Raw genomic sequence first — 10,026 nt, 5'->3', positions numbered from 1 at the left:
GATGTCTGCAGATCTCTTCACACATTGTATGCCATGGGCATAGGAAGTGTACTCTAAAGAGTCACAGAGTCAAAAGGAGTAAATCCTCTGCACCGATGGCCACATTTTTTCTTACTTTGATCCATGGCCGGATGAAGTTTAGCCCGAGCATAAACCAAACCCTCATCAACAGACGTTAACCCTTTTGGGTGAGGGTGATCCATTTGTGATGAGACTCAGATATTTGAGGCGTCCGCGGACTGTACTGTGCTGTCAAGGCAGTAAGAGGAGGAGGGTGACTCTCAGGGTGAGGAGTGGGAGAACAGAGAGGATGACGATGAGGTAGTAGATCACACTTGATGTAAACCCAGAGGCATGCAGCTGAATAGCTTAGCAGAGGATGAGGATGAGGAAGACGAGGAGGTCACGTAGACACAGAGTTATGCAATCGTGGCAACCAATGCATCCTGAGGCCCAAGTCTGACAGTGGACAGCAGCATTCGAGGATCTGCAGTTGCCTATCTTGAGTCTTTTTTTCAGACCGGCAAAAATCTAAAAAAATCATGTTAGCTGTCAAATTTAAAAAAAGACCTAGTAGAGTAAAAAAATATTAAATAATGTCAGTACTACGTGCATGACCTGGCACATGCACGATCAACATTCATTAATCTGGGAATGTCATTGTACTAAAATGCAGACTAGCGGATCTCGCCTACCACCATCCACCCCATCAACCGCATCTTCTGAAATCTTCCTCCTCCCTCACCATGACAAGTGTTGTCACACAGGTCTTTGGCCAAAGAACCTCCACTTGCTTACCCCCTACTGTTGGGGTGATTGATAGCCTGTGAGCTGATACGGAATTGGACATGCATGCTGTTTTTGACTGATCTTACCTACCAAGCACACTACATCTTTCTCAATCCTCCATAACATCCCCACCTGCACCTCTCTCACAGTCCAGCAGCCTGTCGTGTTCACCCTACTCCACCCTGTGTCAGCACAGCAGCAAACCCTCACTTGTGCAGTGGTGCTCACGTAAAAGATTCTTAACTCCTACACATGGCAAAGTTAACAGCTTGAATTTAACCATCTTCAATCTACTACTAATAATGTTTATTTATATATCACAAACACATTACGCAAAGCTTTACGAGTCTGCAATTCATATAAAACAGTTAAAAGTTACCAAGTTTAAGATAATCAAACAATAAAAGCAAAAATAATGATGACCCTGCTCTTCAGAGCTTACAATCTACAATGAGGTGGGGGTGACACCAATTACAGGTGCTTATTTACAATGATGGTACAACTGTCTTGAGGAAATGGGGGGTAGATAAAGGCTGCATGAGCCTTTTGGGTACGGTTGAATTTGATGGTGAATTATGTTCAGAGGAGTAGAGAATAAGCTGTTTATATATAAAAAGGACTTTGATTAGGGAATGTGATTGGCCGCCCTATACACATGTGAATTTAGAGTGCACCTAAAAATGTCTAAGTTGTGGTTATACTCCTAGTTTCATGGGGGACAAAGGGTAAGAGGTGAGTCATCTAGGGAGAAGATTGAACGTAACTGGACAAAGTCCAGATCAGGGGTGTTACCGTTTTTGTGTGTCTCAGAATGTGAAACTTGTTAGAGGCCACGAGAATTGGCTACAGATAGAAGCTGGGATCCAGTTGGGGAGGTGGAGCTGTTGAAGTCTCCCAGGATAAGGGTTGTCAATCCTGAGGACATGAAATGTTGACGCAATGCATAAAAGTGCTCAAGGAAGTGACTGGGTGAGCCTGGGGGCCGGTATATGACTGCTACTCTGAAGGAAAGGGGATGGAACACCCTGATGGTGTGAACCTCAAAAGAAGAATGGCATCCAATCGGCCTGTATTTATTTATTGGGTTAAAAACAGGATTGTTGTTGGCAGCGAGGAGTGTAGGGTTATCGTGGAGTTAGCAGTGATTGTACGGCGGGATATATGCATATTCCATGTGTTGTAATCTGGACGTGGATAAGTCGTACACTTACTAAAACTTTTCTGAGAGCTAATTGTTGTGAACAGCCTGCGGCCTCCTCGGATGGTTCGTGGTCCAATCGTGTCATTGTCTGGACGATAAGGGCCAGCTGAGAGCTATTCGCTACAAAGATCATAGTGCTTGTTTCTGTATGACTCATGGCCTGTGATCTCTGTGATTATTGCATGGCCACTCCAATCTGTTGGCCACAGAAATGCAGCTTTTCCGCCTTATGGATGCAGACGGTTTCTGAAAGCTGATGGCCATCGCATTCCCCCAATACCAATTGCCCAGTCACCATTACTTCTCTAAGAAAGATGTGCCTGTGCAACAGCAACAAGTCGCAGACAACATCACCCGTTCCCTGAAAAAATTCTATGTCTGCCAGGGTGCATTTAAACAATGACACCTGGACGAGCATGCATGGACAGGGGAATTACAGATTGATGACTGGGCACTGGGGGACTCTAGTGGCTGTGGGGCAGTCGAGGAAGGAGCTGTTCCATAAGTTTTGCAATCCCCAAGGCTTTGAAGGGTGTTTGGTGATGGAAAAATAAACCACTACACACCGTAAGATAGATAACTAAACTACTAGACAACAGGGGTTGGAGAACTAAACTACTAAACAGCTAGGGTTGTAAAACTAAACACCAGAGCACGGAGAACTAAACTGATAGACAGCAGAGATTGGAGAACTAAATTACTAAACAGCTTGGGTTGGAGAACTAAACTAGTACACACCAGGGGATGGAGAACTAAAGCAGTAGACACCAAGTTGTAACTAGACACCAAGTCATGGAATCCCCAGGGCTTGCGGAATAAACCTCTGTATGTAACAATTCCTGCAGTGCTTCTGCCTCCTCCACCTCCTCTAGGGCCTCCACCTGTGCCCTCAACCCCTGCCTTAATTAAACACACATTACATCACTACAGAGAGAATCCCTCCCCCACCTCCATATGCGTAGCCAGAGCTCACCGTTATCAGGCAGTGTTTACAATAATATGCCATGAAGCTCGCAATCATACAGATCAACAGTTATGGACAGCTATCCAGGTCGAGTTTGAGCAATGTCTGTCTACACTCAACCTGGGGCCAGGGAAGGCCGTGTGCGATGATGCTGCAAAACTGGTGGTGGCCCTACGCCGGGTGAACCTTACACACGTGCCTTGCATGGTTTGTATCCTCAACCTGATGGTACAGCAATTCCTCCGCCACTGTCCCCAACTGGATGCGCTGGTGCAGAAACCACTGTTGTTGTGTGCTTACTCCACCACTCCACTTCAGTTGGAAATAAGATCTAGCTTGAGTGCTATACCACCACCAACACACTGTGGAGTTGAACCTCATGAAGGAGACAGACCCATGAGCGCTATCTTGCAACATGATTGTTACCCGTATAGTTATGATTCCAAATAGTGCTGACTACTTGGTTGCCAGTGTGTTCTAGCCACAATACAAAAGTAAATTTTGCCTGTTGCTTTTTCCCCCCTAGGGACACGCCCATGCTGCAGTATCAAAACATGCTGGAAGACAATCTTGACAGAGGTATTCCCCAACACAGCAGTGACGCACGCAGTTTGAATCACAGTGATAGCCTTCCAACCACAGAAACGATCAGTTGTCAAAGCAAAAACATTAGCAGCCTTGCAGCGCTGTAGTCCTGTGTTACAACCCCACCAAGGACAGCATCTGCAAAGAGTTGGTATGTTCTACCCATGTTTGCAAGGGTTTACTCCCAATAATTATTTTTCTATCCACACTCCAAAGACATACAGATAGTAAATTTAGATTGTGAGTCCCAATGATGACAGTGCCAGTAATGTCTGTAAAGCGAATGTTGAATTATTGGTGCTATATAAGTGATAAAACCCCCCAAAAATTTAAAGTGATGCTCAACCACACTCAGGTGGCAAACATATCAGTTTCATAGATTACTATTGTCAGAAAAATGTAAGGATAGTAACACAGGTAGTTGACTAAAAGACGGTGGAGGACTGCCGGTATCGGAGGCCTACTGCTATAGGCAATACACATGAAGGAGACCCAATGTGGAATCTACACATTTACAAAAATTAGTGTCAGACACTAACAAAGTGACATCAACTTAACCACAGTAGAAATAGTATAATAGGGACCGACAGGTCTTCCACTACACCCAACCCAGCAGATGGACACGCAAGCAGGACTGTTCACATTTCCACAAATTATTGTTAACCTCTCCAGCAGCAGCAGCAACAGCAGACACATAAGCTCCACTAAAGATATCGGAGACACAATTACGCAAGAACAATGCAGCAAACTAAAAACTACAACATCCAGTAACAGAAGTTGTCAGTTGTCTTTGGATAGGACGTCCCGTTAGTGATCACTAGTGCTTTCAGAAACATTAACATCTACCCCACATATACCTCAAACACCAAGCCTAATCCCCCTTCCTCCACGACCCCACTTTTTCCCAGTCATGTTGCTCAGATAGTGTGCTAAGAGCACACTATTTGCAACTAAAAATAGATTTTTTACTCTGCACAACCTCTGCACACAGCTGAATTTCAGCAACAAAAAATTAGAAGGCGAAAAATGGCGTGATGAATCACGTAACTCACAGCAGAAAGAATTGTTTCAGTGTGGATGAGGCCTGTATCACAAAGAAGATCTGCTCCAAAAAAATTCAAAGTGAGATGTCCCTTACTGTATGACATTAGTAAGAGATTTTTTTTTTTGGTGTGGATGATGCCTGTATAACATTGACCAGATGCTCCAAACAATTTCAAAGTGACATGTCCCCTACTGTATGATGTTAGTAACAGAATAATTTTTGGGGGGCCTGTCGATAAGGCTTGTATAAGATTGAGTGGATGCTCCAAACAATTTAAAAGTGACATGTGCCCTACTGTATGACGTTAGAAACAGAATAATTTTTGGGGGGCCTGTCGATAAGGCTTGTATAAGATTGAGTGGATGCTCCAAACAATTTCAAAGTGACATGTCCCCTACTGTATGATGTTAGTAACAGAATAATTTTTGGGGGGCCTGTCGATAAGGCTTGTATAAGATTGAGTGGGTGCTCCAAACATTTTAAAAGTGACATGTGCCCTACTGTATGACGTTAGTAACAGAATAATTTTTGGGGGGCCTGTCGATAAGGCTTGTATAAGATTGAGTGGATGCTCCAAACAATTTCAAAGTGACATGTCCCCTACTGTATGATGTTAGTAACAGAATAATTTTTGGGGGGCCTGTCGATAAGGCTTGTATAAGATTGAGTGGATGCTCCAAACATTTTAAAAGTGACATGTGCCCTACTGTATGACGTTAGTAACAGAATAATTTTTGGGGGGCCTGTCGATAAGGCTTGTATAAGATTGAGTGGATGCTCCAAACAATTTCAAAGTGACATGTCCCCTACTGTATGATGTTAGTAACAGAATAATTTTTGGGGGGCCTGTCGATAAGGCTTGTATAAGATTGAGTGGATGCTCCAAACAATTTAAAAGTGACATGTGCCCTACTGTATGACGTTAGTAACAGAATAATTTTTGGGGGGCCTGTCGATAAGGCTTGTATAAGATTGAGTGGATGCTCCAAACAATTTAAAAGTGACATGTGCCCTACTGTATGACGTTAGTAACAGAATAATTTTTGGGGGCGGAAATGGGAACGTACAACAGGATCAATAACAGGGCGGCTATGGAAAGTACAAGCTCCAGGATCCAGCCTACAACTATTACTCATCTACCCAACACCAATTCCCAGAGAGCGTTTGATGCTCGTCAGAAGATACAGTAGGTGTAACAGATGCGTGTCTCAAGGTAGCTATATAAGATGCCTGTGAGAAATTGGATGCTAAAGATGCACATAATCTAGACGATAGGCTCAAAACAATTTTCAAACTCAGATCTCGGCTGCTGTATCACGTTTGTAAAAAAAATATAATAAATTGATTTTACTGTGCAGCAGCTCTGCACACAGAAGAATTTCAACGCCACTAAATGAAAAGGTTGGACATAGCGGACTGTATCATGTTTATCAACAGAAAAAAATAAATATTTTAATGTGCTTGAGGTCTGCAGACAGCTTCATATCACCGCCACAACATGATAACGTGGTATACAGCAGGCTGTTTCACATTTAGCAACAGAAAAAAATAGAATGCGTGTTAGGTCTGCAGACAGGTTCGTATCACTGCCACAACATGACAATGTGGGATACGGTGAGCTGTAGCACATTCAGCAACAGAAAAAAAATTTGAATTTTTTTTAAGGCGCATTAGATCTGCAGTTTCATATTGCCACAACGCTAAATGACAATGTTGGCTACAGCAGACTGTTTCACATTTAGCTATTGGAAAAATATTATTTAGAATGCTATACTTGTGCATGGAGCACAATAGAAACAGTGCATAACACACTTGTAGGACATGTGCCCTGATGGTTTTGTCTTTGGACCTCAGTAATGGCCCAAAAAATAAAAAAAAATTCCGGAAGGTAAATCTTACAGCCACACTGGACACTATCTAGCTACACTATCTGACTGATATACAACCGCCTAGCTAAGTAGCTAAAATCTTGCTGTTAACAGTGGCAGCGTCAGGAGCAGCCTCTTTGCGCTGTATCAGTGTCAAAATGGCACTAAAACTGACTGCTGCGCTGTGCAAGAACGCCGCGCCTCCAAGCTCTGAAAACTCCCTCCCCTCATCAAACACGATGATACACCACCATTATAGTTGCTAAAGTGCGGGAAATATTTTTGTGGCAACGCAAATATTAACTTGCACTTTTACCGACTTTCACCGATTTTAAAACATTTTGCTAGTGTTTCCGATCACGAATCCGAATGTGCCATATTCGTGCCGAATTTATTTTTGGCGATCGTTTTCCGAACAAATTCGCTCATCACTAGTCAAGAACAACCGGAAGGTTTGTATTTATATGTAGCATATCTGCCACTACGTAACTCCTCCAACCAAAATAAACCCCAGCCATTATCATCCAAGGTTAGTCCAAAAATTATCCCACCCCTCCTTCATTGGCACATATTTGGATATGTCTTGCTTCCTCGGAGTTCCATTTTGAGGGATAGTCATAGTAACAATAGTTATAGTGACTTGTGCATCATTGGATTGAATTAGGAAGTTTTATGGAAAAAAAATTCAAGTATCTCTAGTCGCCAGCAGAACTTATAGGAACCATTCAGACATTACCTCTAATTATTCTGAGAAGTCGCCTAGCAGTGGCGGATTATCATGTGTGTGACTCCGCTCCATTGTCTCCATATTAAAGCAGCCCCTCATTGTTATATAAATGTTCCATAAATATATAGAAGAAATAATAAAACATCACCCCCGAGCGGCGACTCTCGCAATTCTACATATTTGCCAAGATGAATGGAGTCCACCACCGAGCTTGTTGAGACAATAGAAAATCAAACGTCTTTTTAAAAGTTCCTGACGACGAAGCGATGCAAATTATCCCAACAAACAGCGGGTTATTTTCCCAGGTATTGTAGAACGAAAGCTTCTGAACAAAGCAAAGCATTCCGGGAACGAGGAGTATCCCTGTCGTAAAACGACACTTAAATCAGGGACTGTTATTTTTTTTTTTTGTGATGTGCCATTTAATAATACCAGGAAAAAAAAAATACCAAAAGATAAAATTAAGTAAATAAATGAATAAATAAAAATGTAAAATGTGAAAGTACAGAATAAAAGCAAAAAATATTACGGTAAATAGCTACAAATATTTTTTAAAAAAATAAAATTTAAGATGAAGTTATTCTTCATCTTAAATTTTATTTTGTTAAATATTTTTATTCCATTAATGATATAATTTTAAGCAATATATGTACACAATTTTTATTTTTACCTCTTAAGTATTTTTTTTATTTATATAAAGAAACTTTAAAAAGTATAAATAGAAAGTGCTTAAATATATTACTTAAAATTATATCATTAATGGAAAGTGATTAGATTAAATGTGAAATGAATGAATTAATGAATGAAGGAATGAAAAAGTATTTGAAAAAGGTTAAATAAAAAAGTAAGAAAAATAAAAGCACAAAAAATGATAATAATAATAATAATAATAATAATGCACACTCTTATAATTTTTTTATTTTATATACGGTATACAGTATATATATGTATTAAAAAATAATAACATGTTTAAAATTAAGATGTACATGAAATATAAATATATAAAAGAAAACTGAAAATCAATATATATATAGTTTATAAATGAAAAAAAAAATAGGTGAGATAAAATAAGAAAAATGGAAAGAAAAGAATTCAAAAAGATAAAAAAAAAGTTAAACAAGAACTAAATGAAGAAACATCTAACAGTAATAAACAACAAATCAAAACAATCACTAAAGTAAAAAGTGAAGATTTTGTGTTCTATTGTTTTCAGAATGCGGTGACTTCTGTATTCCGAGTGTCACGTTATATAACATTACGTGAAGTCTCTATGGATTCGTAGGAGCCAATAACAGAATAAACAGCGGGTTATTGTCCGAGGACTCCAAGAAGTGGCAGATGAATATATTTTCTTTTTTATGTGGCTCTGAATTCAGAAATTCTTCTGTTGCTCTCATCATCTCATTAGATTTTTCTCAAATAAAAAATACTAAAAAAAAAAAAACAGAAATGAAAATTAAAAATCAAAGAGAAGTAAAAAAAAAGAGAATTAAATCTTTTTGATTGAAACGAAATGTATTTTGTAGAATACTGTATACTCGCCGGCGTGTCATGTATACCATTATGACAGAGGCTCCAGGATCTGTTGCCGGCGCCTGACTCTTCTGCCTGGTATAAAAATAAGAATAGTAATTTATGAATACTGAGAAGCTGAGAAGAAAAGGAATACGGGATTACTTCCTACAGCTCTGCTTGTATTTATGTTTCGTCGGCGGAGTCGTACACAAGTCCCCTCACCCTGGTGGGCTCATTACCGGCATCATTTGCCCACTCACGGGACACTTTCCTGGAGTCAGATATGATTCTCCGCGAGATTCTTTGTAACTTCCCCGCAACAATGATGATTTTATGCTCATCAGATCCTAACGAGGCTGCTCTGCTTTGCATATAACCTGTCGCTCCAGACGAGAATTTCTTCTTGTATGAAAAAAAAGAAAGAAAAATAAAAAAAATGAAACTTTTCAAAAACAAATAAATATTTTTAAGTTAAAAACCATATTTTCTGGGGAAAAAAATAATGTGTGAAATCAACAATGTTTGAAAATGTCGAGTCGTTACGGGTAAAATTAACTTACAATTATTATTTTATATATGTTAGGAGCCAAAGAATGCAACAATGTACCTGACGACACCCCCAAAATCAGCAGTAAGTGGGCTACCGAAATCCGAGAGAAGACTCTGCTTGTTTATCATAGATGGCACCAATGTTGAGCGCTGACATGTATTCACTACAATACGATGAGCTGCAATACCGGGCACAACCATGGGAAAGAGTGGCGCTGCTATTGATAAACAAATAAAGACGCTTTTCTCATTCTAGTTTAAAGTTATAATGCTCATATATCCTGTATGGAGAGAACACCCACTGAATTCAGGTTTGTCATCCAACCTCTCGCTCCTGACCCCTCGCCATGCCATTACTACCATGTGACCACCAGGGTAACAAGTCCATCCATGACATTTCTTCCCCCTGAATCTTCCCCATCACCTGTGACTGATATTACTGAGAATTGGAAGAAACCGCAGCAACTCAGCCACGAAGTGGAGACCCCGTAATGTTACAGAATGGGGGGCTGAGTGCTGAGGAGCAGAAAAGTAACCACTGCTCTGCTGACCCCATAACTGCAGAATCCAGACCTCCCGCCAGGAGCTTCATAGCCAAGCAGCTGCATGCAGCTGTACATCACCAAGCAAAATGCTGAGCGTCGGATGGAGTGGTGTAAAGCCGCCACCACTGGACTCTGGAGGACCTGGGTTTTGTGCAGTGACAGGGCGAAGTCGTGTGACTTCAGTGTTTTTTGTACATCAAATGTGTTGGATTTTTCAGGGTTTTTACGTGATTGCAGA

General features: G+C 40.5%; 1 long non-coding RNA gene across 1 annotated transcript; it reads right to left on the bottom strand.

Moving 5' to 3' along the window:
* Positions 1-8,255: 8,255 nt before the first annotated feature.
* Positions 8,256-9,085, bottom strand: LOC141074865 (uncharacterized). Its single transcript, XR_012227229.1, has 3 exons — positions 8,934-9,085; positions 8,739-8,787; positions 8,256-8,608 (listed from the first exon to the last, which is right to left on the bottom strand). It is a non-coding gene; the product is annotated as an uncharacterized lncRNA (long non-coding RNA).
* Between the last annotated feature and the right edge of the window lie 941 nt (positions 9,086-10,026).

This window comes from Dendrobates tinctorius, unplaced genomic scaffold (assembly GCF_039654945.1).
Source record: "Dendrobates tinctorius isolate UK_male_01 unplaced genomic scaffold, ASM3965494v1 ptg000341l, whole genome shotgun sequence".
In the NCBI taxonomy this organism is placed as follows: domain Eukaryota; kingdom Metazoa; phylum Chordata; class Amphibia; order Anura; family Dendrobatidae; genus Dendrobates; species Dendrobates tinctorius.
This window is presented reverse-complemented; position numbering and strand designations above follow the sequence as displayed.